At 40.6% G+C, this 26,741-nt stretch overlaps 1 long non-coding RNA gene across 1 annotated transcript in view; it reads right to left on the reverse strand.

The window, feature by feature from the left end:
- Positions 1-26,741, reverse strand: part of LOC115947984 — a 487,803-nt gene that overhangs the window by 13,468 nt on the left and 447,594 nt on the right. Inside the window, exons 7-9 of the long non-coding RNA XR_004081838.1 lie at positions 15,275-15,390; positions 11,313-11,424; positions 9,856-9,966 (exon numbers count right to left, since the gene is read on the reverse strand). This is a non-coding gene — a long non-coding RNA (uncharacterized LOC115947984). The remainder of the gene's footprint in view (positions 1-9,855; positions 9,967-11,312; positions 11,425-15,274; positions 15,391-26,741) is intronic.

Raw genomic sequence — 26,741 nt, forward strand, 5'->3', positions numbered from 1 at the left:
CATACCTAATTCAGAGAGGATTGTGGATCTTCCTGTCCTGCAGAAGAGACCAGGAAGCTAAGGAGGAAAGTGACTCTGTATGCACTAACCCCTAATCTGGTTTGGAGACACCGAGGACTTACTGTGATTCAGCTGGGAGGGGCAAAGAACTGCAGTATTAGACAAATTACTCACTGTTCAACACTTGGGATCTTATGAAATGTTGGAGAATATTTTAAATTAAGCAAAATAATATTTTCTTACAGTATATTTGGCTGTGTTCCTGGACTGTATTATTTTTCTGTGTTGGATACCTCCACCTCCAGCAGATATTCAGTCCTTAAAAGGAGTTGGCTTTTATTTTATTCTGTTTATTTTTCTGCCATCTTATATTCTAAAGAGATGTATTGGATCAGCCCAGATATGTTTCATGTTGTGAGGAGAGGGAAGGCAATAGCTTGAAAATCGTTTATAGTTCAACATTGAGCTGGTATTTGTGAAGATGAAAACTTACTCCACAGCATTTTTTACCTTGTGATTTGGATTCCATGGGGTAACAATCAGCTTCAAAAATCTCATCATGACGCTGTTTTCAAAGTCAAATAAGGAGCGTCAGTGAGAACACACGACCCCCAGGTGGCTCCCCTCCAGCTTCATAACCCCAATTTATTTTTGACATTGCACCATAAGACTGAAATTATTAATCTACAATAGATTATCTCACAAATCTGCAAGAGAAGAACAGAGGATATGATTTGCTCAGGATTTGGCACGCAGGCAATGGCATGTCACAGCAAAGGGTTTAATGAATAACATACGACAGAAAAACAAACTGGGCAGAGGCTGGGCTATTGCAGAGGGACTCTAACATGGTGCAAGGGAACCCACCAACCCAACGGCTGCATTGACCACTGACCTCTTGTCTTACCACTAATATTTGAGCAAATAATTTCCATTGGCTTTCCAGAAAGACTTTTCTAAGTGTAGATGTTTCTCACAGCCTGCCTTGAGCTTGCATTTTGTAAGTGCTAAGTACCTATAAAATAGAATGAGAGCTGTTTACCCTACCTCTGTGGTTGTCCTGTGGGGTCACAGCATTTGTGTTATGGAACTGCCAAGTGTAGTTATTTGTGAAAAGTGTTGAATTCCTGGGGAAAATACAAACAATTGGATGGCTACACCATGTACTTGTGCTACTGAGTGCTCCCCTTAATTTCTGAGAATAAAGGATGTTTGCGTGGAACCTCCTGCAAAACTTACTACATTGTGAAACATTTACCATGGATAAATTTCAGCCTATGGAATTTGGTTAAAAAGGGTAAGCATATTTTTTTCTGTGACATGACTACCAAACTTAGAAGCCAAAAGCAATCATAAAAAATCAGAGTAACATCCAAGTTCACAGGCACCATTTTCTGGTGACACTAAAAATGTATTTGCTAGTTAAAAAAAGTTATCGCCCTTTATTATAATTTTAAAAATTGATTAGGAACACTGGAAACTTCAGAAAAAATTCTCTCTCGTCTGTCTCACCTTGGCCAAATGCTGAAGAGCAACCATCAACCCAAGAATGGGACCCTGAAAAATGGAGGGCAGAGTAAAGCATGGTTGTACTGTTATTGCCATTCAATGACACCTTCTTTCTGTAAAACCTCCAATTCTCTTTTTACAGTATTTCCATATTTACTAAGTAACCTGAGATAAATATGTTGGTCTAACCTTGATTTCTGCTATTTTCAGGGAGATTTACCTGCCAGTCTAGGCTGTCTTTTCTGGCATCAGAAGTTGAGCAAAGTTCTCCATGTAGTAACAGATTTTATTAGTCTGCAATGCCTCTTCCCTTGACCTCTTTGGACTTCTCTTTTGCTAGTGCTCCTGTCAATCCTTGGCTTTCTGTGTGGGGCCAGTGAAGGTCTCAGACTCAAGACACTTCGGCCAGAACAAAGACTATTAATTTATTTACACGCACCATCAAGCAGCAATCGTCTTTAAATTGTTGGCTGAAGGCAAAAGGGCAAGTCAGTGCTATGTCTCATGGAACTACAGGAGGATGGCGGCAGCAGGGTAGGTCTGGAAAGACTGTGGGGCCACAGAACTGCCCCATGAGCCAGCACTGTTGATAGACAGCTGTGACAGACAACATCAAGACACCACTGTGCTGTAATCTCCAGCCCATCAAAAGGAGACGTTAATAGTTTCACATAGCTGGAGTTTTGTCCTAGAGGTGAAGTCTTTCTTTGGTTCTGTTGGTGTGTCTTGGTGATGGCAACTTTCCCCCTTTAGTTTAAAGGCTCAACAGATGAAGCTTGCCAGGGTAGTGCTGACACCATTCAGCTTCTGCAGCAATGCACAACATAGCAGTGCACAACACAAGAAAGTAAAACAATATAGGAAAATAGGGATGCTGCTGCCACAAATCCAGGGAAGCTTGAATTTAAATACCCCCTTCTCCCTCTGTTGAGGCCATGCTCCTCCCTAGAGGCTTCAGAAATTGGGTCTTTCCCTCATGCTCATCCAAGATCTAGGAAGGGGTTTAATTTCTCTCTGCTGGGAAGTGAGATATATATGGGGAATTATGCAGGATTTTTGACCTGGTTGACAGCAAAGGCAGCATTAACAGCTAAAATTTAGAGAGCAAAACAGTACTTCAAGCTTTTGGGGGATTGATGGAAGTGGTTCAGCTTGATGCAAATTTCTTTCCATTTATGAGCAATTCTATGAGCAAAAATATTGTCTCCATCTCTACCTCTAGGCACTCCTGACCACAAGCTGAGATCTCACCTACAGACCAGGCATGGTGGGATGTCCAATGGCAGAGATTGCCACACAGCTTGAATTTTACACATATATGAAATATATACAAAATATATAGGGTTTCACATATCCAATGGGAAGTATCAAGGGCCTTAGCAGACACAGAGGGCTGAAACCATCTGAATTGAAACAAGAGTCAGGGCAGGTCTAGGTCAAGGGTTTGGCTCAGAAAGTAGAGAGCAGCAGGGTTTCATTCCTGGCTGTACAAAGATCTGAAATAACCCCCTCACTCATGCCTTACTTCCCATTCATGGCATTCCAACCATAGAAAACCTGTTGTACTTATGAGATGCTAAAACTCCTCTCATGCTTTGGGGTTATGTAAATGCCATGAAAACCCACAGAAAGGGACATGGAAAACCAGCATGCAGATCCTGATCCCAGTCAGCCTGAGAGCCTGTGTCCTACTCTACCACTGCTGCTTCAAGCTCAGGAGTGCAGGCGAGTGCCAATGCGTCTGTCACCCTCTGCAGCTGATGGCCCTGAGTCCACAGAGTCCAGGGGTCTTGGCAGTACAGTGTAAAATGCAAAGCAGTGGTCTTTTCTGTTGTTGTTTTTGGGAAAGCCAGTAATCACAGAACTAAAGCAGTTGGATGAACCACAATTTACTACCATGAACTCCTCTAGTCTGTGTTTTTCTAAAGGTAACAACCACAGATGCTGAGATGGCTGCGCTTTGGACAAAACAAATGCTGTAACAGGATGTAGCTGTAACAAACCTGTCAAAGTTCATAAACAAATAATCATCAATTTAATCACTAATTATCAATCCAATCCTGATCTTCAGTTACTCAAAATGAACTGTTTTAAAAAATTGATACTTGTTAGTCTAAAGCAATGTGTCCAAAAGTAATGCACTGGTTTACTGTGGAACAATCCATCTGTAATTACAAGAAAATTAGGACAGGAAAAATAAATCTTATCCCATGAAATCAGCCATATGAGAGAAGATTCCTTTTGAAACTGCCCCCACATGAAATCCTAACACGAGTGCTGAAGGAAGCAGACTAGCATTAATGGGCAGGACCACAGCCTGCATCATATTCCTGCCCCTCTAAAGCAGCAGAATTACAAAATGGAAGGGCATGAAAGAAATTACATATTTGCTACAGATATCTGCTGCTTAGTGCCTAAAAATTTAGTGTATGGAGCCTCTTAATCTGTGTGTGGAAATGAGTCAACAGCAGAAGCACTTCTGACCTCCTTCAAGATGTTTAGCATCATCTCAACACTTCTGAAAACATTTCCAAGCTAATAATATTGCATTCTTGGATTTTAGTTGTTTTTTTTTTTTTTATCAAAACTGTATATATTTCAAATTTGTCAAATGACTGGACAAAGCAGTGTTAAAAATTCAACTGCACTAATTACTAGCTGAGCAGCATAAAAACCTCTGAATAAATGTCAGTCTAGGAGATAAGCTCTTATCTTAATCTAATGACTCCACAGACTTAATTTGTCAGGCCAGCCTAGTTGATGAAAAACAGGTTTCTATTCTCCAGTGTTAGCAGCCACATCTTTCCAAATCTTTGAAGTTGGATAGTAATACCATCAGTGTCATCCTGCAAAAATCTTGTGACCAAGCCAATTCCATCGCTATTGTCCGTTACACTAATTAAAGTTGTTTTACCCCCATCAGTGTGCAATAGGTGAAAATGAAGGCAATTTATTTTTAGATTTGTTATATTCTGGGATAATCATTCTTGCTTCCCACTGCCCACAACGATGTGTTAATATTTGCAGCTCTCTCTCACTATCAGAAAGCCAGGCTTTTTAGCAGGGCTCCACAGACAGCACAGTGCTATCCCGGGACAATTCCTGCAGTGCAGACAAAGCACACAAGTATGTGCATGTGGTTTATTTGTGTAGAGAAGAGTAATTTTGAGCTCAGCAATGAATTTGATCTTAAGAGATGATTTTAGATTTTTGAAATTTTTCCCTAAAAGAGAATTTGACATATTTAGAACTAAATGCACCAAATGTTCATAGTGTTTGGACAAAGTGGGTTAACAAATAGAAAAAAAGAAATTAGCTGCAGCCAGTGTTTCCAGTCTTCAACTAACTCTTCTAATGGGAACCTGGTAGGCCTTTTGTGCAAAGTGCCCTATTTCAAAGGATGTAATTTAAGCATGGTACTCTTTATCCCAACCCCAAAACTTAGAGGGATACGCTTGGGTTTGAGGAGTTGGGAGATGAGCCTTATTCTGATGATACCCAGGAAGATGACAAAGTAACAAAAACCTGATGAAAATAATAGTGCTGAGGTGCAATCTACTGAGGCAAATCCAAGAGGCCAGTCCTGCTCTGGACTCTGTTGGCATTGACATTATGAACTTTATCAATATTAGATATATCGAGATATTTACCTGCTCTGTTGTATCTGGTTTTATAGCAGTGCAACTCCACTGGCTTCAGCAGCATTTCACACCATACAACCAGGAAAAGGGAGTGGAGAGTTAGCCACCTTTTTCTGTTATTACAAAATCCCTGATGCCCAGAACTGATGGCTCTGAAGCCCACATTACTTCCCAGACTGGCAGGAGTGCAGGGTCAGAGCAGCTCTGTGTGGGTGCAGCACAGGCCATTCTGGGATTTGTTTTTGAATGCTTTAGGAGCATTTCACTGTTTGGCTGGGAACACCCTCTTGGATAACACAGATTTAATCAATTAGATGACAAATGTCCATCCTCTTGGGTGAGAACACTGCCTACTCGCAAATTTAGTCTAAGTAGGACTGCAAGGGGACCACACAGGTCATGTGCTGGCATATCTACAAAAGTATTCAGGAGCTGGTCCACATACATTTTCTTTTTAAAGGCTCATGTGTGAGCATGGACAGCCAGTTTGGCATCTGAGTCATCCTGGCTGTGATGTGAGTTGGGTGCCAATACTGCAGCAGCCAAAGCCTTCCAGCCCGTGCATGCAGGCCACGCTGTCTAGATGGGCTTCACCTGCAACACTGCAGATCCTCAGCAGGGACAACACAGAGGCTGAGAAGAAGGGTGGGAAGATTCATAAGATGCAAAAACCTTTAAATCAGAAACTGTAATTACCCCAGCTAATTGAGCTCTGCATCTGATGTATAAAATGGCCTCTTCTAACATCCTGGCTAACACATCATTGCTTATGGCATCTTCCTCTTAGTTGAGAGCCCTAATACATATTTCTTCCTGTTTTGCCCACAGGCCTGCAAAGGAGCAGAGTTTTCAGAGTAGCACCAGGTGAAGTGGTCATGGTCCCAAATGTGACCCAGAATGACAGGGCTGCTGAATAAATTAGAGGCAGATTTCCACAGATATATGAGTTCCCCTGAACACAGATCAGTACCTACTTCAGATTTTTAATGCTTCTAGGCTCCATGTTGTCATTGGCAGTTGAAAGCACAAGGGTTTTTGAAAATCCCAGAGCCTGAAACATATTTAAGCACTGGTGTTTACTGTTTCCCTGGATCAAGATAACTGAACTCTTTGAAAGCACTAATAATAACAGCAATAATAAACATTTGATGCATGGTCTGCAAGCTTGAGGCCTAATCTGACCAAAGCTGAATTTATGTCCATTGATTTAATCATGGAAGTGATGGTTCACTCTGAATATGCCAAATTCATTTATGTTAGGGCTATGGCCTGGAATAGCATTTTTTTAGTAAGAATTAACGGCTCCTTATTTCTCCTGCTCTGAGTCACAGTTTGAATCTACAAGCCATTCCCAACACAGCTGAAACAGAAAATGAACATACTGAAGTGAAATTTTCAAAGTGATATTTTAACCCCTTCTCTCTGATGAAATCCCACCTATTGATCCAGTCAGCCTCCTCAGGTCCATCCTGCAAAGTCTCCTTGACCAGCTTATTACCACAATTCTTCAGGTGCACTGTGTTGTCTTTCAGTAGAGGACAGGTGCCAGCTAATCAAATTGAAAAAAATGAAAACTCCCATAGATTAAATCCTAGCACTGGTGAAAGATATGGCAAAATTCCCATGGAAACCAGTGACTGCTTGTCTCTTAAGACATTATCTCAAGTCTGAATTGCCATTGGAATACTGACTTCCTGATTTATGCAATGAGTTTACTTGGAATTAACAAATTTATTACCCTTTCCTCAACAGCTGGAGCAGTGAAGGGGCTGGCTCACATAGGAGCCATTCCCTAGGGGTGGTGTAGTGGGATCCAGCTGGCTTGGGTCAGGCTGCCCATGCTTCAGGAGACTTTGTGGTTTCATGGCTCCCTTTGCTCCCTCTATACTCTTCAACACTTGCTCCTGTCATCCCACTACAAAAAAAGTTTACCTGCTCTGGCCTGCAAAGGAGCCCAGCTATTTTTGGACTGCAGCCTATGAGAACAACTTTGGGTGCTAAGGAAAAGCAAATCATTCTGAAAGAACAAAACTGGGTCCTTTATGAAAAAATATTGTGACTCCAAATCAGAGGGCTGTGGATCCAGATCAATTTCCTAACAAAGAGGAATAACTCTAACCTAAACGTAAAAAGGGCTCTGTCATGGTGAGATGCAAATGTAGGGGTAGCTGCCAGGTTTGAGATTGGTCTTGATGAAGTATTAGTGCTGACAAGCCAATAATGAGCTAAGGCCCATGGTGAGGCTGCAACAGGCTGGGGCCACTTGGCTTGACTAAATGAAGTCCAAATGCTGGCACCACTGCTGGAGGCAGGGCAAGCAGAGTCAGAAGGAGCAGGATTTCTTTCTTGATTTGCAACAAGAATGTGACTCTTGGGAATGTTGTGTGCAGAGTCAGGAGTTGGACTTGATGATCCTTTCACCCCAGCAGATTCTGTGATTCTGGCCTTGGTAAGTGCACACTGACAGTTTTCCATTTCTGTTCCAAAGGGAATCTCCAACCACTCCCATGTGCCAGTAACTATTTCCCCTGTTATGGGCTCAGTTTCCCCACACTCTTTGGAAGAAGAGGCAGATAATAAAGGGAGCAGGAGAGCTACACTGATTCTTGGGACAGTAAAGGTACTCAGTTAACAGACTGAGGGAGGGGACTCAGATTTGCTTGCAGAATCCCATGTGAATTGCACTATTCTTCCAATCAAAGTGATTGTGAGAAATTCTGATTTTCAATTCTTTTTTTTTTTGCATATGGGAAAGAGGATGCCTTTGTGCAATGACTGTTTAAAAATACTTCAAAAGAACTTGAATCAGTCCATGGCTGCACTATATACAAATTAAAATAATTGATTTTTTGGCAGCCTTTTAAGAGATCTATAAATTAAAGGGATTTCTGATACATTTTGGGAGACTTTATTTCATGTCAGCTTTCAGAGTGCCCTCCCTTCCCGAGCTGAAAGTCAGCCACAAAACCAGACAGAGCCACTCATTTACTCTGCCCTCCTGATTCAGGAGTCAGTGGATCTCCTTCGGGAGTGACCATGGTTGGGCATGGTGGGTTCTGGATCCCTGCCAGCTCTGCACCCCTTCCCTTTCATTTCTGCTTTGAGAACTTTACATCAAGAAATAGAAACTGCCCCGAATCCACCCCTCTGGCGAGTTAGTTTCTCTCCTTTTCTCCATTAGTAGAAACTGATTCCCTCACCCCGTTTGTGTTGCACCTGGGCTGTCCCCATTCTGTGCTCTGATGGCAATGGGTTCAGTTCTATCTGTGATGACCTAAAAATAGCACTCAATTAACATTGCATTTCAAGAATTGGAAAATTTCCCAGAAGTCCATTCTTTTTTCTTTTTCTGTTTCATTACATTTTACAGTAATAATACACAAGCCTGTAGAAAACATGACGGGTAATGAAAAAATGTAATTAATATAAGCAGTGTAAAGCATTTTTTTTCCCTCTGTTGTCCTTGCAGAAAATTACTGCTTTAAACTGAGCAGGATGTGAAAATGCACAAAGCAAACAGTAATATGCTGTGGTTTGTAAATATCTTATGCAGAATAGTTAAATCAACTGCTGTTTATTTTTCTTACTTTGTGTCACAAGCTCTTACTTTCTTTTTGTTCATAACTTTTTTCATTTGCTCTCTTTTGGGGGTTTGCTCTCTTTTATCTTAAGAAAGTCACTGACTTAACTATATTTTTTTCTGCTACAGCTAGTTCTTCTCACCATCTCCTCCTGTTTGCTGGCTCTGAAATGCAACATATTCTGCAAAAGTATAGTGAGCCAGATCCTCACTCTACTGAGGATCTGCTCTCATTTCGAGCTTAAAAAAAAGGAAAAGAAAGCACTCTTATGCTATAAACAAACAACTAATTATACCAAACCCTGCAACAGCATTATGACTAACTAGCATTCCTGACTGTTACTGTAGGATTCCACACTGTTTTAACAAGGCTGCCTGGTCACAGTTCGGGAACGGGCTGTGAGCAATACACACACAACATTAACTAGTATGGCAGAGTATATGCCATCTCTCCTTGGAATATTTCTCTCTGGCTATCTGTAGAACTTGTAATACCAAGCAATATCTGAAGGTCACAGCAGAGTTTCTGAGCTGAAATACAAAACAGCATTCCAAACACATCTTCTGTGGCCAGACAAGAAACTGCTTATGGTTTATTTTCCCTCCCCCCTCTGCACAGCTGACATCCAACATTAGTTATTGTTTATTTTTGTCTTGTTCCTGGTTCTAAAGGTTTCCCTTATGGCCCTGATTTATGTGAACTTTCAGATATCACTCGGGGCTTTTCTGCCTCGTCCCCTCTGATGTAGCTGGTTCCCCTGTGAAGGTAGGTTTCCCCAGCTGAAGATCTGTTCCTCTCTCCTGTGGCATTCTGTGCAGCCATTTGGAGACCCAGATGTAGGAAATGAAATAATCCACGCTCATACAGTCATGAAAGTGCCCATCTGGCACACAGGAACATCACGCATTGGAAGCACACAAGCGTGAGCTCACTTTTGTTATGGCATTTCATAAACAGAGATGCAGTGAGCCAGCAAGTCAGGTCCTTTGGATAATAACAATCATCTCCATCACATGTTGTGTTTAAAAAATAGGCAAAGAAAAAATCAAGACAGACTGGAAAAATTTGCTATGAGGAGAAATTTCTAGTTACAAACGTTTTTTCCCCAGTCCTGCTGTACTTACACCTCTCTGGCTCTCTCCACTCTCTATGTAGATTTAAGACAATGGTGACAGTTGAAACGTAGCCAGTTAACTCTTAGTTAGCTCTGAAGTCACCTCTTCCTCACTGTTCAGCTAAAGGAAGAAAACATTAGATCATACTTACAAAAGTGAGTCCTATAAAAACAAATTGCATGTTACTGCTTTCTTATCACTACATAAAATTCACAGAAACAGTCTAATAAATGACCTCACCACTCAATTTTGAAGTATACAAATTAAAGACAGCAACAGATAAGCCAAGAGAGATTAATGTACAGTGTGTGTGCCTGTATGTGTGTTTGCATGCCTCTTTGAGGATATACCCATATGCTGTTGACATTCAACCTCTGGAATTATAATTAGGGGAAAAGGCAGATGTGTAAATTCATCTTGCTGGGCAGCATATATATGTTGCACTAGTCCCTGATTAATTCAGTACTTGAACACTTGAACACATTTACTCTAAGACAAAAGGTTTCTGTGGGAAATGTTGGCTAATAAAGGGATAGAATATGATGAAACAATGAACAGCCCAAAATGATGGACTAAGTTCAAGACCAGTAAGCAAAACCCAGGATTATTTATACTATTTTAGCTTTGCAAAGTAATTGAAAAAAGGCATCCTGGGCATTTTGTTGGATGTCATTGCATGCTGTAAAGAAATCTTGGGAAGTACTAAACTTCTCAAAACCCCCACCATTAATTCTTCTGACAGTGCTGGGTCTTCAGAGGGATTGCTGCTCAAAGGGGTGAGATTTTTAAGGTCAGGAAAGAGCAGAAAGAGGTGTCAGGTCTCCTAAACCATTGCTGGAAAACTATGCCCATTCCAAAGTGGAGGTGTGGGCCTGCCAGGGGTGGAGGGCTGCCACTCCATGGTTTATGAATATTATACATTATGGATAAGAGTAAAAGAAAATAGTATCTGAATTTTACCTGACCCAGTTTTGTCTTGTATTTGGAAAACAATACCTTGTCCAGTGTATTTTAAATACTAAGTTAGGAAAACAATGAGATGTTTGTAAATATGATAGACCATTACAATATACTGCTTCTCATTTGAAAAGTAATTTGTGCAAGAAATAATTATTGACCCATAATATGTAAATGATTGAAATACAGAAACTAATATCTGGGTCAACACATGTATTTTTCAACCATGAAATGAAAAGCTCAGTATTCACATTCCAATTCTTACATGAAAGCATTACAGCACTATTACTTGGCTATTGGATTAATTTATTATTGTCTTAGTTAATGACATACAGAGTTATATCTCTACTTTCAAATGAGAAGGGGGCATTGTATGCCACAGTAATGTTTCAACCCAGGATGTCCCCTATTCTGGACTCTTTACTGGTGACAATAAGCCAAATTCAGAGCTGATATGGAAGCAAATAAACAGCAATGCCACCACAAAGGAGGTTTTAGCCCTAATATACCTTAAAGGTTGCACAGGGAGAACTGGCTCCTTCATTGCAGCTCCTCTGCTCTGCCTGGGGTTGATCATCTCCTTCACTTGAGTTTTACCCAGCGTGATGCTCTCTTTATTTACTGCAATTAATTCAGAAATACAGGATCAGTGCATTTAGTGCTGTGAGGTAGAACCCTCATTCTAAGGTTCTGTTTCTGCTCCCTCCTCCTTTTCCCTGAGTCAAGGCGAACCTGTGGCAGCGTGGGGTTCTAACTACACTGTGGGAGTACCTGCTCTTCCTGAAGGAGCTGCAATGGGCCCCTCAGGCCAAGGTGACTTTCATTCCAGTGAATTCATTCAGTGCTCATGGAACATGCCAGGTTGTGGCCCCAGAGAATGAGGTGATCTCTATCTCCCTGGGAGTGTGCAAGGCCTGGAGCAGCAGGCCAGCCTCTGTCCCTGGAGGGGCAAGAAGGCAGCCTGTGAGCCCGTGACGAGGCGCTTCCCCAGCCACTCAGAGCAAAGGTGCCTCAATAAGGTTGTCAATAAGGCCCAACCCGTGCAAGCTAGACCTGCAATATATTTGGCTCTCGGACTATTATCCATTACATTTCAAATGCATTGGCTACCAAGCTTAGCTGGATTGAGTCTGACTTAAGATCAACCATCCAAATAATTCATTAGTATCCCATAAACTGTGTGCTCCATCTTTGTGGCTTTTTATGCAAAAGTAAACAATGCCTCATTCTTTGTGCCATCAGGTATTGTATCACTTGATGGGTCTATCTCCTTAAAGAGATGCATAATTCAAATACAAATAAATGTATGAGTGAAATCCATGTAGAATGATATTCATGACAGACAAAATGAATGAAGAAGAGATGGGCAAAACAATTTAGATAATACCCAAAAGCAAAGCGTCACAGCTAAATCAGGATTAACCCATGAAGCATGATGTGTTTCATGAAATGACTATGGAATAGTCTAAAATTACAATGACTCAAATGAATTAAGAAGGGCAGCATTGCATCAAGTTTGCTCCAGTGTTCAAACATGTTATACACGTACTGGATCATGTCTACAGGAAAGAGCCTGATTTTTTTTTTTAGCCAAAATGATATATTAATATATTTGCACATATTTTACAGACAAAACATTTTAAATAATTATTTTGCATAAAACTATTTTATATTCTAGATAGAAATTATTTTAAGCAGCTTTAAAAGGCAATAGATCCAGCTCTACATGGCTTGCAAGATAAGGTAAAGAAAATCACAGTTAAAAGGACATGTTTGGGCGGTGAGGAACACATGTGGTACTCCAGCACCACATAAAATGGTGGTGAAAGTGCAGCAGTGGTAACGGTGGCGGTCAGTGATGTAACCACTGCCCTCATGGTGTGATTTAGAAACTGCTCCCACTGGCCAGCTCTAGGGGAGGGGCAACATCCTCCTGGCCCTGCCCAATTAATCATCCTCTGGTTTTCTTAGTCTCTGGTGCAAAAGGCAGACCCAGATGACTAATTCTGGCAAATAGAGGCCCTGCTTGTCAACGAGACCTCCCTTTGACAGAAGCATGATTTGGTTTTAATTTTCTTTCAGCCCATTCATTTATTTGAGGCTAATGGCTGACATGAATCATAGTGTTAGAAGGGAGAAGCACGATTTGTACTAGCAGCCTAAAAGGGATGGCATGTCCACCAGGGATGGCAGGAGCAGAGGCTGCAGTTTCTCAATGCTTTGGACACACGACACGGGATTGGCAGAGCGACTGCTCCAAACCCAGCATCCTGCCCTGCTCCCAGGGAGGGCAGCGCCAGCTGAAAGCAGGCAAGGTGGGAGGGAAAAGTGGTGCTGTTTTGCAATGGATTCGGTGGGAGCCCCAGCTGACAATGTGATGATTACTGTGGCCCCAACCAAGGGCAGCCTTTGTTTAACTTTACTACTATGAGTAAGCTGATTGACTTCACTGGGCTTGTGTTCTTAAAAGTTCTGGCTGTGTTAAAACACTTGGTGGGCCAGGGAATAATGGGTGGTTAGCACCTTGCCGGGCACAGGCTGGGACAAGCCTCGCCCTGACCCTCTGCAAAGCGAGTGCGCTCCGTCCGTGGCTGCCCCGCCCCGCAGCCCCATAGCACCGGGCATTCCCTAAATCACCAAATACGTTGCACCAAGGCAAACAAAACTAACAACAAAGTTAGCAGGAGTCAGTCCAGCTGACTCTGTAAGAAGCTGCAGAGTTTCAAAATCAATCTTGAATTTACCTCTAACCTTGAAAACAAAACTAATTGCAGAATGTAAGACTCCCTGAACATGATAGGAAACTTGATAGGAATACCTAGGAAAAAACACATACACTTTGGATAAACCCCCCATTTTAATTGTATCAATTCTGCCAATTAATGATAATGGAAGAGCAGCCCAATTAGCTAAATAGCTAATAGTTTTATCAAGCAGAGGCTGGCAATTTAAAGCAAACAAATTCATTCTAATTTTATCCCCTTGCACACCAAGATGTTTAAAGGATAATGGGGGATCCAATAAAGGATATTGCTCAAATAGAGCTACATTTAAATCACCTAATGGCTTTAAGAGTTTTACCCCAATTAACAAAGAAGAAACATGAACATCATTCAGTGACTTCCAGCATAATCTTCATTAAAGAAAATCTTCATTAAAAAAATAACATATCCTCCAACTAAGGGCAAAATTGAAAACATCACTGACTTCCCTTAAAAACAGTGACTTTTCCCAAAACAAAGGCTCCTCTGAAACAGCAAAAGTATCAGAGAAAAAAGACTCTCATGTCTAAGCCTCAGTATATAAATCATCTTCAAACTGTGGTCATTAGTTTTAACATAACAGTGGATTTGAATAAAGGAGATTGACCTATCTAACATATTTAAGACCAAATCCTACTGTTACCTAAATCTGAAATAAGTTAAGGCTATTGAAGAGAATCAAAAGCCTTTTCAAAACCAATAGCCAGAACAAATTCCCCATGATCATAATTTTGAGGATAAAAAATCCATTAAAGTGATGTCTTTGATTGCTATTAATGAAGCAATCTGGAATAAATCCAGAGTGATCCATATGGATAATCGAATCTCTCATTTTCTCACATTTTACAGATTTGGGCTCTGATTTATGTGACAGTGATGGGCAAAAGGCTCCTTTCCTTTTGACTCTGGGCTGTCCAGCCTGGACAGCTGATGGCATGGTCTCTAAAGGGAGCTGGAAGAACAATGAACTTTATGCTCAAAGGAAGAAGAGCTCAAATAAATCGACTTCCAGCCTCAACCATATATCCCCAAATATCTCTCCTTCACTGCAGGTCTTGTGAAGGTTACAGTGGGCTGCAGAAACCACCAAAGTGCTGCTAATTAACTGGCACAAAGCTCCCTCCTTCCTCAACATCCCCCTCATGGCTCAGAGGTGCTTGGCACTCTCACTGCCCTGCCAGGCTCAAGCAGAGACAGGGATGTCACTCACGGGGCAGAGGTGGCCTCCAGAAAAGCCCCAGGTAAAGCCTTTGGCTGAAGATTAGCTGCTTTTGGGGGAAGGTAGAAAGACTTTCCCTTCATTGTTAAGCTCTTGTTTGCCCAGACAAGCAGTAAGAGATTTAGGCTTCTTTCCCCCTTTTTTTTTAAAATAATGTCATGAACTCAAGAGACAATGAACCCCCCTCATTCCTGGAGCTGTAGCCAGCTAGCTTCTACCTAGAAGCAGGGTGGGTGCAGAAGGAGCCCTGTTCTTCCCTCTGCCACCCCCAATGCCAACCCCAAAGTTTTACTGCTCTCCTTCTCTGCCCTTCTCTTTTCAGACAGATGATTCCAGCACCTATTCCTCAGCATCAGTTTTATATCCTGACAGGCAGCAGTCTCTCCCTCTCCTGCACACCCTGCTGCAGTCAGATCCCCTCCATGAGCCACCCTGCCTTCTTCCCTCCCCTTGCCCCTCCATCTCTTCTCCCACAAGGCTGTCATCTTACCTGGTGCCTTGGTTTCTCTCGCTAAGCTGACCATCCCTATCCAGGTTCCCTTGGATTTGCTGAAAAATTTGCCACTCATCCCAAATTTTGAAAATTTCATCAGAAGACCAGTAGTGCTAGAAAGAAATAGAAAGGTTTCATTGGTGACTTGGCTTTTTTGCTGCCTGTAATCTCTCTCTAGGGTAGGTGCCCACCTCCTTCACCTTTCCCTAAAGTCAGAATTGCCTGTGGTCTGGAAACTGTCATGTCCTGCAAAATGCTCCTAACCCCATGCCACAAGGGGCCCCCATCTCTGAGCAACACTGCTTCAGTAAGAATTCAATAATGTACTTGTATCATATGAACTGCTAGGAAGTGATTTTTATTTGAAACTAAATTTTAGATTTCAAGGAAGAACAAAAAAGTTAGACAGCAGGTCAATACACTTTGTACAGATATCACACTATATTTTGAACTTTCACCTTCATTATCATCCTAAACTATCTTTGTGTCAAATTTAATTTCACAGGTGTAACAGCTCCTTTTCCTTCTAATCTACTGACTGCACACTGAAGGCAAAAGCGCATGGGTTCCGGTTTTTTTATATACTTTTATCCAAAGCAGACTTTCGAAGTCTGATCTATATGTAAGGAATAGTTACTAACGGAGCCATCTGCCTCTCAAATAGATGAAATTATATTTAAAACTTTTATTCTGACTTCACAACCAACTGACAATCTCCTGTTGCTCCCACTCTTGCAACTCTTTTCTGCATTTAGTTGCCACTAAATGATATGCAACTCCAAGCTGGTTTCTTTTACAAGTGCTGCATCTATCTTGTCAGTCAACATGGATCTACGTGTCAGAGGTGTCTCTTTGTAAAAGGATGCCCTTGGGTGGCCAGGGTCAGTAAAAACTGCTGGTTTTCCTTATCAGAGTGCAATTAGGACAGAAGCTGTCTCCTTTTCAGACTCACTAAAAATGAGGGAAATATAAAAATCTAAGCTCAAGAACACAAGGCTGAAAAAAATCCAACAATTCCAATATTTTATGACTGATAATTACCAGTAGTGGATGTTCAGAAGCAGAAGTGTAAGAAGAGGCCAGATACAGAAGTTTGGCCAGTGTTATGTACCTGTGGCCTAGGCAATCTTGTTCAGACTTGGGCAGCATGTGGTGAGATTACCACAATCTTTGAGCTAGACTGGAGGCCAGTTGTTGACAATTCTTGAGGCTATACAGAGATTACTGTTTTAATGTTAGAGTAACTTATTTTTTCCTACTTTTTAGTGATCTGAAATGATACCTGCAGCTCATCTAAACGATCTTCATTGTTCTTTACTGCCCATGGCACTTTTCCTCAAACCCTTTAATCAGCTTGAATCTGAGAGGTGAAAGCATGAGTTTTACCATGAGCTTTTTAGAACTTTTGCTGACACAGTAGCTCTGGACACACCTGTGAAATGTTAAGACAATTGTTAGGAAAATTAGGAGAATTAAAGAAGTTGAACCAGCAATGGCAACATCAATATTCTCTACTAGTGATGGGAGAGAACAACCAATTCCCTACCAACATATGCCCTTGCAGATGGGTGTTTCTAAGAGGAAAAGTGCTAAGCCCTGGCATTTGCAGGATGGTGTGGAAATTGTGGAGCAGGCTTCAGGCAGTTTACCAGTCCCAGCTGGGTGATAATCTACAATGGCCGCAGTGCAGGTAGACATCTCATCCAGTTTAAGGAGTACGCTTAGACAAGTATTTGGGAGTTTCATTCATGAGATTTGACCTGGAAAGCACAGCATCTTTCATCTGTATGGAGGCAGTGAGTAAGATGAAAGGAGCATTTGGGGTGGAGTGATTCAGCCTGCTGAGCCCACCTGTCATGGCCCCGACAGAGAAGAACCTTTTCCCCATGAAGTAAAGCTATCAAAAGTTAAGAGGATTTCTTTGCAGCCAGACAGCGTAAAAGAAGGGATATGTGAAATTTTCTTCACAGAGTTGTTAAGAGTCTCTACTGGCAAAACTAATGGGCAATGTAGCAAATCGTAGTCATAGTATTTTTTAAAGAAACCAATGCCACTAGTCAGCTCTGGAACAGAGATTGAAAAATACAAAAGCAATTATGAATTGCATTCACTTTTTTGAAACCAAAGGAATTTTACCACCAGAGAACAAATTCTGCTGCTAGTTACAGTGATCCAATTCCAGTAAAGCCGACAGAACAACTACAGAACTACTAGTACGAAAGCAAACAGAACTACTACTACTTCAGGTACAGGAAGAATCTGCTCCAAGCCCCTGGAATGCATGTTAGGCTGTGATGAACAGATATGACTACAGAAATAACTATCTCACTGTGTTGAGTAAGAGCAAGGAAGAGAGAGAAACCTAATTTATGATGTTCTACCCCTTAAAAAGAAACCTGAACACACAGCTTATTTTATAATTAAATGTGTTACCTGCAGAACAGTTGCACACACTCATTTACACAGGATTTGGTATGCATCTGTGCTCTTCAATAGATTATTCCAAACCTTGAGTATTTCCTATAATTAATGTCAATATGCTTGGCTTATTTGTTATAAAAGAAAAGAGTTTCTAATTAGCCTTTTTGATGTGCAAAACTTCAGTATTTCTCTCTAGTGTTTTTCAGATCATGTTTCTAATTTTATACTACTAAGTGATAGTAAGACTTAACACTAATTCTGAAGATGGTTTAAATTGCATGTATGTGACAACGAGGCCTTGACCTGGCACTCACCATGGGGTGAGTTCCTCCTGCTATGAGCAATGTCAGAAGTCCACATAATACTAACTGGCCTTGTGACAAGTCAAACATTCCAAATTCCTATTAAATTCAACCAACACTTTGCATATTTCCCTTTATTATAGTGACATATACGATTTACCTTTAAATCCAAGCAAACCCTACTTGCCTTCACTGAACCTCAGGAGAGTCTTTGGGAAGAGCAAAACCTTCACAGCATCGCCATTTAGAGGCTTATCACAACACACCAGGGACACAAGTAAATCTCAAGCAGTAGAAAAGAGTACAACTGTAGTGAGCTGCCTTGATGTAGCAATAAAGAAGGTCGAGGTGAACATTTTTTTTACACCAGTCAACCCTGCAGATAGACCAGACAAATTAAGAAGTTTTTGCCAAGCCAAAGGATAGGTTCTATCAGCAGCAAATAACAGGAGGGTGGAAAGTTTGTGTGCAGACTTGTATCACTTACCTCTCTTTTTCTTGGGAGGAACTTAGCACTGAATTTACATTTAAGTAAAACCATGGCACAAGATTGATTGGATGCCTATTGGAAGCAATTAGAATATTTTCTTTTTACTTTGAGTCTTGGATTAAACTAAAGGAGAACAGAGCGAGGCCTGGTCTGTGGAGGCATACAGAAAAAAAATTGTGCTCCTCTATTAAATTGGACATCCAAAGCACTTTCCTGAATGCTGAAACAAGATGTGAAATTCCATGACAAGATCAGGTTTTCTTTCCCGCTCAGCTTTCATTTAACACAAAGAGGCTTATTTTGCATATCATGGGGCCCTAGATCCTGAGCATTAAATATAATAGCTTCCCTAGAAGCTTTATAGCCTTGGCAAGACAGTATAGACTGGCCTTGTTGGTTGATTTGTTAATTCAAACAAGAATAGCACATTTCTAAAACTTTGGCCAAATTAACATCTTTTTGACTGTTCCAATGAGCTAATATTGCAGTAGAAACCTGGAAGCAGTAGTCAAGTTTTTGATGATTTATTTAGTAGGAGTCATCTTGTAGCTAATTGTCTGCAATTTTTAACCTCATTCATGTGCACTGCTGATTCTTCTTCCAGCATCTGCAGTTTTCTCCTCAAGCTTTCTTACATCTCTCTATGTATAATTTCCAGATGGCAACTCAACTCAACTTCATCACAGTGTTTTTATGAACTTGCCAAACCACATTCAAGATCTTCAGATGCAAAAGTAAAAGATAAAATCATCCTCAGAGGGCACCTCACCCTTCTGCACCCAGGCACATGAAAAAAGCAGAGCTTTAGGCTCTGACATTTTACATTAATGATGAGTCACAGCGTAGGGTTCTTTAGTTTAGTTTTTTTGGTGTTGGAATTTTTACCTTTCCATTCTTCTCCTGGATTTCTCACCTTGAAACCATATCAAAAGAGAGTAAATACTGATGTGCCATGTTTTCTGTTTATACTGCATAAGTTACCATCTCTGTAGTGCTGGCCCCAGTGACATGCACACCTGTCAGTCACTGCAGATGTAGCACAGGAAGAATGAGGGATGACCAGGCAGGGAGGTTTTGGCTGGGAGTGCAGTAGACTTTCACACCACATTCACAGTAAATCTTAGCAGAGATCAGAATTAACTCAAATGCTCAAGACATTTGGTGGCTGTAACCTAGATCTTTCTGGCTAAGTTCAAAGAATAATCTGATTCACTGCATGGATCTGTTTTCACCATGGTTTAAGGATTGTCCTAGTGTCTGGTAAGTCATAAAAATATAACCGTTCTAGTCACATTTCTGGTTAATCTCATGTGATTCTTCATGAGATAGAAAGTCCTTCCTGGTGGTTCTCTGCCTTCAGTTATTCCAGTGCATGATTCAGCAATTGTCCTGCGTCTGTTTTGGGGTGGTTTTATGCCATGAGTGAATGAAGGGCTCTTTATGCCTGGTTTCTGTCTCCTATTTGTATGTTTATGAAGAAGACTGAGTCCCTTGGGAGATGGAAGATACTCTATTTGGGCAATATTATTACCATCACGTACTATGATCCATGCCTGTGGGAAGATATTTTTAAAAATAATAAGTTCCATTTTGCTAATGTAGCTATTGTTTAAATGTAAAATATAATTAGAGTATCCACCCAGGGTGTATGTTGCTGTGTAATTTTATAATACTACATCTAGATGACTGTTGGCATTCTACCTATGTACTTAACCACACCCAGGAATGCTGGTATTGCACAATTACACACATCCTGTTGACTAATTACATAATAATTAGTATTTTTAGCATTTAAGGATGCACCAAAGTCAGTTGTGCAAGATTTTATGTCACTGCAAATTAAAGACAAAGAATAACAAATATATCTAGTAAACAATCCTGTCCAGACAGCTTACTGAGCCCGGACAGAGTTTCCAGCAAATAGCAGGTAATACTTCTTCATTTTAAAATGTATGACATTTTCTACAGGTTTGGCAGAACCCCTCCCCCCCCGCCCCTTACTTTGGGTTATACCTTTTTAATAAAACTGTTGAAGTAATTTTGTATTCAAAACAGTTAAAATTTCTGAATTTCTGTAGTCTGCCTCCTTCTGAGTTGTGATCACTTATCATGACCAGAGATAATTTTTGGCTGAAAAGGCACTGTGATGTGCCTAGGAAGGAAGATTGTTTTTTACAATGGCAACTCTGGAAGGAGTCTGGAAAATGGACTTTTAGTTAGCAATTAGTTACAAAATATCCCAAATACTGTTGTTTTAAGAAAGCACTACTGATTAGCCCTTGCCACTTGGATCTGGAACAGATTTTCCATAAGCCTGAGAGGAGTGCCTTGATCTGGTCTCTTGGTTCTCATGATGTTGGTGAGAGACTGAATGAGAAGTCTGGCTCACCATTTGGATTTGGGGGATTTAAGATCAGAGACTTTTTGCTGCAATCTTGTCTTACATGTGCTTAAAAAAATGTTTGTGTAATGTAACTTCTAAACCTGTTGTTAATCTTAATTCAGCCAGAATTTACAGAAGGTGGCACAGAGGCCAAGCCCTGGGTCTTGCCTAGGGCACAGTTTGATTAGCTGCAGTGCACCGATTGGATTGAATTTGATGTTTCGGAGTGTTTCTGGCCTGCCACTGCTAGTTTCCCTGGAACCCTCAGTTGTGCACATAGACATTTATGGCGAGAAAGATGGAAAATATGGACTATGTTCCCACCTCCAACTGCATTTGTGAGGCAAAAGAGCAAAAGATATTTTGCACGAAGCTTAATTTTTTTTCTCTTCATGAATTTGATTTCTAGCTTGTCAGTTACTGAGGCAGCAAATGATTTTCAAGACCTTGAAAACAAACCACTCTCCTGGGGTTTCTGTTTGGACTGTTTCTCTTTTTCATAGGGCAAAAGGTTATAGTGCAAGAGCAGCTTCTTTCAGCTACACTGAAGAGTAACTTTTTGCTGCCCTAGCAAGTTAAAAATTGGTATTTTAGTCTGAACATTTGCCCTTGCTAGGCAGTTACTTTCTAGTGTACTTCTATAAAAGCAAAGTGGGGCTGTTTGGAAGGAGAGTGATGTGAGACTGCTGGAATAAATGACACTGCTCAGTTTAGGGACATGTGCAAGTTGCTTCATAACTGCCCCTTAAGCCTTAGCAACCCCTCTACCCCAAATATCAGCAATAAAGTCAGGACAGTACTGCACTTCTTTGCTGCTGGCAGACACTTAAAAAGAGGCCAGATTTCTGAATTTGTAATTGGGACTCCTGTTACTTCTAAAGGTTCTTTTTTGTTCACTGCTTTCTTGTCTGGGGTGTTTCACATGACTGGTAGACAAGAAACATCAGAAGGACAGGGTAACCATCCTCACCTGTTTACCTTGGTCACCACTGGAAAGCAAACAGTAATCTGATTTCCCACTGAGAACCAGCCTTGCCTCTGAGAGCAGTTGCGTGAAAACCTGTTCTTCAAACATGAGGCCACAGTTGACATGACTGGTCAAATCCCTCTTTTCCCCTCTTTCCTAAAGAAAAACAAAGCCACAATCAAACTACACACCTTGCTATGTCCCTCCAACAGAAATGCTGTGGCTCATCTGCATATATGATGAGCAGTATTTCATTATTGAAAATAATCCATACCAAAAAACTGCACCTGGCCAGCAACATAAGACTGACTTGCTTCCTGATGTGATTTTAAATGGCTGAGATATTAAACACTGAAAAACGGGGTTTATAATGGAAGTACTGACAGACTATTAACTATAGCAGTGCTGCTCTAATAAATGAAATAGCCTGTCGTAATCTCTAATTCATAAATATGCAAATGCAAGACAGAGGATTTGCTCCAAAGGATGTCTCTATAATTTTAACTGACCTTTACTGATACTAAATGAGCCTGTTGCTTCTGGTTTTGTGCATTGAATAGAAAGTACAGGGAATCCTGTCTCTGTACGTCCAAGGCCCACTTCAGCTCCCAGAAGTGCCGAAGGCAAAACCCTTGCTACCTTCAACAGGAAAGATCTGGCCCCAGAACATCTAGAATGTGAGACACCTGGCATTAAACTAAACTCCTGACTGTACTTGATTTTAATTCTGTTCTCATCTGTGTTAATTATTATTACATTCATTCTTCTGTTTGGGAGAAATTAAGCACGCATTTGCCCCATGTGTCAAAGAGCTTGACCTGCCAAAAAGCACTTACTTGCTCAGTGATAAACAGACCATCAACACAATGATATAAATGTTGAATTTTAGCCAGTTTCCTGTCCTGCACCAAATGGAAGTAAATCCACTGACTTAATATTTAATAACCTAAATGTAATTTCTTTTTTCTGCCTCGCATTGCACAGTAAAGAATTGGATGGCTAGCAGTTTTGCAAATTCCCAACCCCTAATTATTTTAAGCTATTCATCCTGGTATCTGTCCATTGATGCTCAGCCAAATTGCCAGCAGGGGAGAGATCTGTCCAATCCAGGAGCTAAATGAGTCACTGAGAGTCAATCTGTTTTTTTCCCTTGCTGCTGGGATTTCCTTGGGTCCTGGCCTCTCTCTGCTCCAATCACACAGACACAGCTCCAGGCGTGGGTCCTCTTTGGCTTCAGCTGCCTCCTGTCTCCCGTGTCTGCTCTGCTCATCACAGCTGTCGATGGGCTCTCACCGCCTGGCCACAGAAGACCAATACTTCCACCACACTGCTCTTACAGCTCTTGCTCTGAAGGAAAATGAAGACATCTTGGCCTTGTTGAATTTGCTGATGAAGTAATACATCAGGTATCTAGACGGAAAGCAAACCACATGAATAAAATGTGTCATCTGGGTTAGATTCTAATTTATTTGCCTTAAGTTCTGGGAACAATATCTGCAGTTTTTTTCCAGAGAATTCGGTTAAGTTCCATAGAAACTGAATACTAATATGATTTCTGTAGCATGGAAGACAAATAGGAAACAGAGAAAAAATAGACTCATCAGAAATATTAGCTGCTCACTATCAAAATATCTGACAATGCCACAAGTACAATTTATAAACAGGAACATTTAGAGCCTAACTTTTCACTAAAAAGCAAATTCCCTGCTTTGTCTCTTTTAGGGACAGGATTCAATTACACAAAAATATGCAGCAGACTTAAGGACTGCATGTAAGATTAAGATAACTGGTATTTCATGGTAAATGATTAAATTAGCTGACACAGTTTTATCCTGAACTTTGCCATTAAAACTGACATTTTTGTGCCACGCACATTGTAGGCTGCTGGTAATCTAAACTGCCTTTCTTCTTTCAAAGACTTTAAATAGCTGAAGAACTCTTGTTCTTTACTCTATTTGCAAATGTCTGGAAAATATATCTACAATATAAGAAGATGAACTAAGCACAGGACTTTTTTTTTTCTTCATCTAACAAATACCTTGAGAAAACAGCAAGGAGGTTCCAAATGTCCAGATTAAGCTCTGCAACATGCACTTTAATCAAGTAATTTATGTGACTCTGCAGAGATGAGAACATGCTGTCCTCCTCATGGTGAGTGAAAATAGAGAAATGACAGAAGTTTCTTACTAAGAATTTAATTATTCCTAGTACACAATTTTAAACCACTCTATGTTTATTCCTCTTCTTTTCAGGCTTGCTTTTTCATGATGCCAGGAATTATGGGAATAATTTTGACATAAACCAGATGTAGAAGTGTATGGATGAAACATTGTCAGAGCTGGTAGTAGTCATTGCCCTTCAGTTGAGTTGGCTGGGAAGGAGCAAGTCAGCGCCTTGGTGAAGGTACTCAGTCTTCAAGCAAAGTGCAGGCACGTGTCACTGCACACAGCAAAGACAAGGCCAGTCTGATCAGAGACATGAACTATGAGAGAAGCACAGTTCCTGAATATTACACTGAGAGACCACCAGAATGGTGGGGGGTGGGGGGGGTGGGGTGGAGAAAAGCCACAGAGACACTGCAAAGTGAAGAGAGGTGGCAGGACATACAGCCAGTGCATCCCTATGAGAGGCCAAGGGTGAGCATAAGCAGTGGGCTTTGGCTATAAGAGGTCTCATGGGTAATTGGAGGAACTTATCTTATTTTTATAGCTGTTTGACTTGTCCAGGGGTCAGAAAAACAGATCTTTGTCCTTTCTTTGTAGAGATATGGTTACATAAAAGCACTTTGTGACTCTCACAACACTTTCTCCTCATAATTAGTACAACCTAGAATACCTCAAATTTTTAACCAGCCATGAAGTTCAAAAGAAGTAGGTCTAACAATAAAAAAGCACAGGGACTAAAGTACTAGTCCAGAACAGCAGCTCAGCATGTCCAGTCTTTCAGAAATAGGATCTTTACACACTTGTGAATAAGATGCAAGAGGAATGACAATTATTATTACAGACTACCTAAATGGGACACTTAACTCCCCACCCACAGGCTCCAGAAGTTGAAGTTTTATGATGAAGTCATGCATGCATCATATTATACTTCTTTCTGTGCACTGGCACAAAGATACAAGAAGACTCCAAACAGTGATGGTACAATTTGGAGAGGTAAAGACCTGTCTATTTACATGAACTCTGTACTAGTAACCAAAGTCTCTGCTGGAAAAGGTAGTGGAAGCTCAACAGACAGCCAAAAAAAATTGTGATTTTTATTCCAGAACAGAATTTGGCCCTTTATTCTTGGTGTAGACTAAGAATAGAGGTGTGTGCATAACAGGAATGCTATGTAATTTTGCTGTGGCAAATTTTTTGGATACCTTCTTATCCATGAACAGTTGAGCAAGACTTTGGAATCTTTATATCTTGGATCAGTTCTAATAAAGAAGAAGAAACACAGCTTTTTACACAGCACCTTCCCCAGCAGTTAAAAACTGCAGTTTATATAGCACCCATACTATCACATCATTATCATCAAAGCATGATTTTCATCCCTGAAAATCATGATGGTCATGAAGTCAAAGAAAGGCCCACAAAGACAGTTTCATTGTTTGAGAACTCATGCAAATGTTGAACATGAATGAAACTCAATCTGATTATCAAAAAAATCAAACCTGTATGATGATCTCACAAACTATGTTATTCGATTAAAACTTCTCATCTCTCCTACATATTTTTTTGTCTTTTAAAAGATACAGCTACCTTTACTTTCTCTTTTTATGTTTTAAACTTTGAAAACCTTTCACAGCAGAGGTTACATGAATCATCTAGCTTTCTTATTCCAAAATGTTTCACTGATCATTCATTATTAACTGAGTAAAATGAAGGTAGCTATGATAAATTTTGGTCTATCTCAAAGTATTAGAAAGGATATGAAAACATCTTGTTCATAGTGTTAACTTCTAGATGACATATGACAGTACAGGCCCAGTTTTTTCACTGTCACATACAATGAGGCTCTTAACAACCCAATCACTTGTTATGACATTTTTTCCCAATTCCTAGGCACTAACAGTTTCAGCCTGCTCTGCCACTTAGCAGAAACTCATTCAAACAATATAACCATGACAAACAATATAACCAGATGTGGGTAACTGGAAGCCTATCAATATCAGAGATCATAAAAATTTTCCATATTTTTGTAATAATGTATGTTCTCTAAACAGTTCTACATACATTTATGCCTTGATGTGAATGCTCTGGAGAGGAAATAAGAAGTTTGTGGCTTCTCATTTTAGTGAGTCAAGATCCTGGATACAACTTGCTGCTTGTTATTTGGCTATCTAGACAGATGGGCTAGACTGAAGTCAGTGGGGCTGCTCGTGATGTACTCCACAACTGAACATATTTGGAAAAAGCTGTTATACTAATTTACTCATTTATATCTTAAAACGCTTTCAATTTCTCTACACCCACAACTCATCCTGGGTTCTCCACGGCCAGAGAGGGTCAGGCCTATTTGTAAGAGAAGCAGAGACAGAAGTTGTGCAAAGCTGGCCATGGACTTAATAAGAGCTTGATTCTGTACCAGTGAAATCAACAGAAGTTTGGCTCTTGTTTGCAATGGGAGGTGGATCAACGTTTTATGCCAGCTGTTCCCTGCTGGGTAGGGATAATCCCTTTGAAACAAAATATTTAACTTGTTCTCACTCTGTTGTTGTTAGAAGGCTTCCCATGAAAATGCTTTCATGAGAATTAAAAGGTGTGTCCCATTTTTTTCCCAAATACTACCCCCCACCCTCTAGTATATAGTTGCTGATCCAAAAAAAACAACCAAACTCCTCCACCTGCTATTAAACCACATGAGTTTACAGAAAAATGCCACAGAAATGAGTTACAGGGTGGAACTGAGTC

Source organism: Geospiza fortis, unplaced genomic scaffold, assembly GCF_000277835.1.
Source record: "Geospiza fortis unplaced genomic scaffold, GeoFor_1.0 scaffold403, whole genome shotgun sequence".
NCBI classification, from domain to species: Eukaryota; Metazoa; Chordata; class Aves; order Passeriformes; family Thraupidae; genus Geospiza; species Geospiza fortis.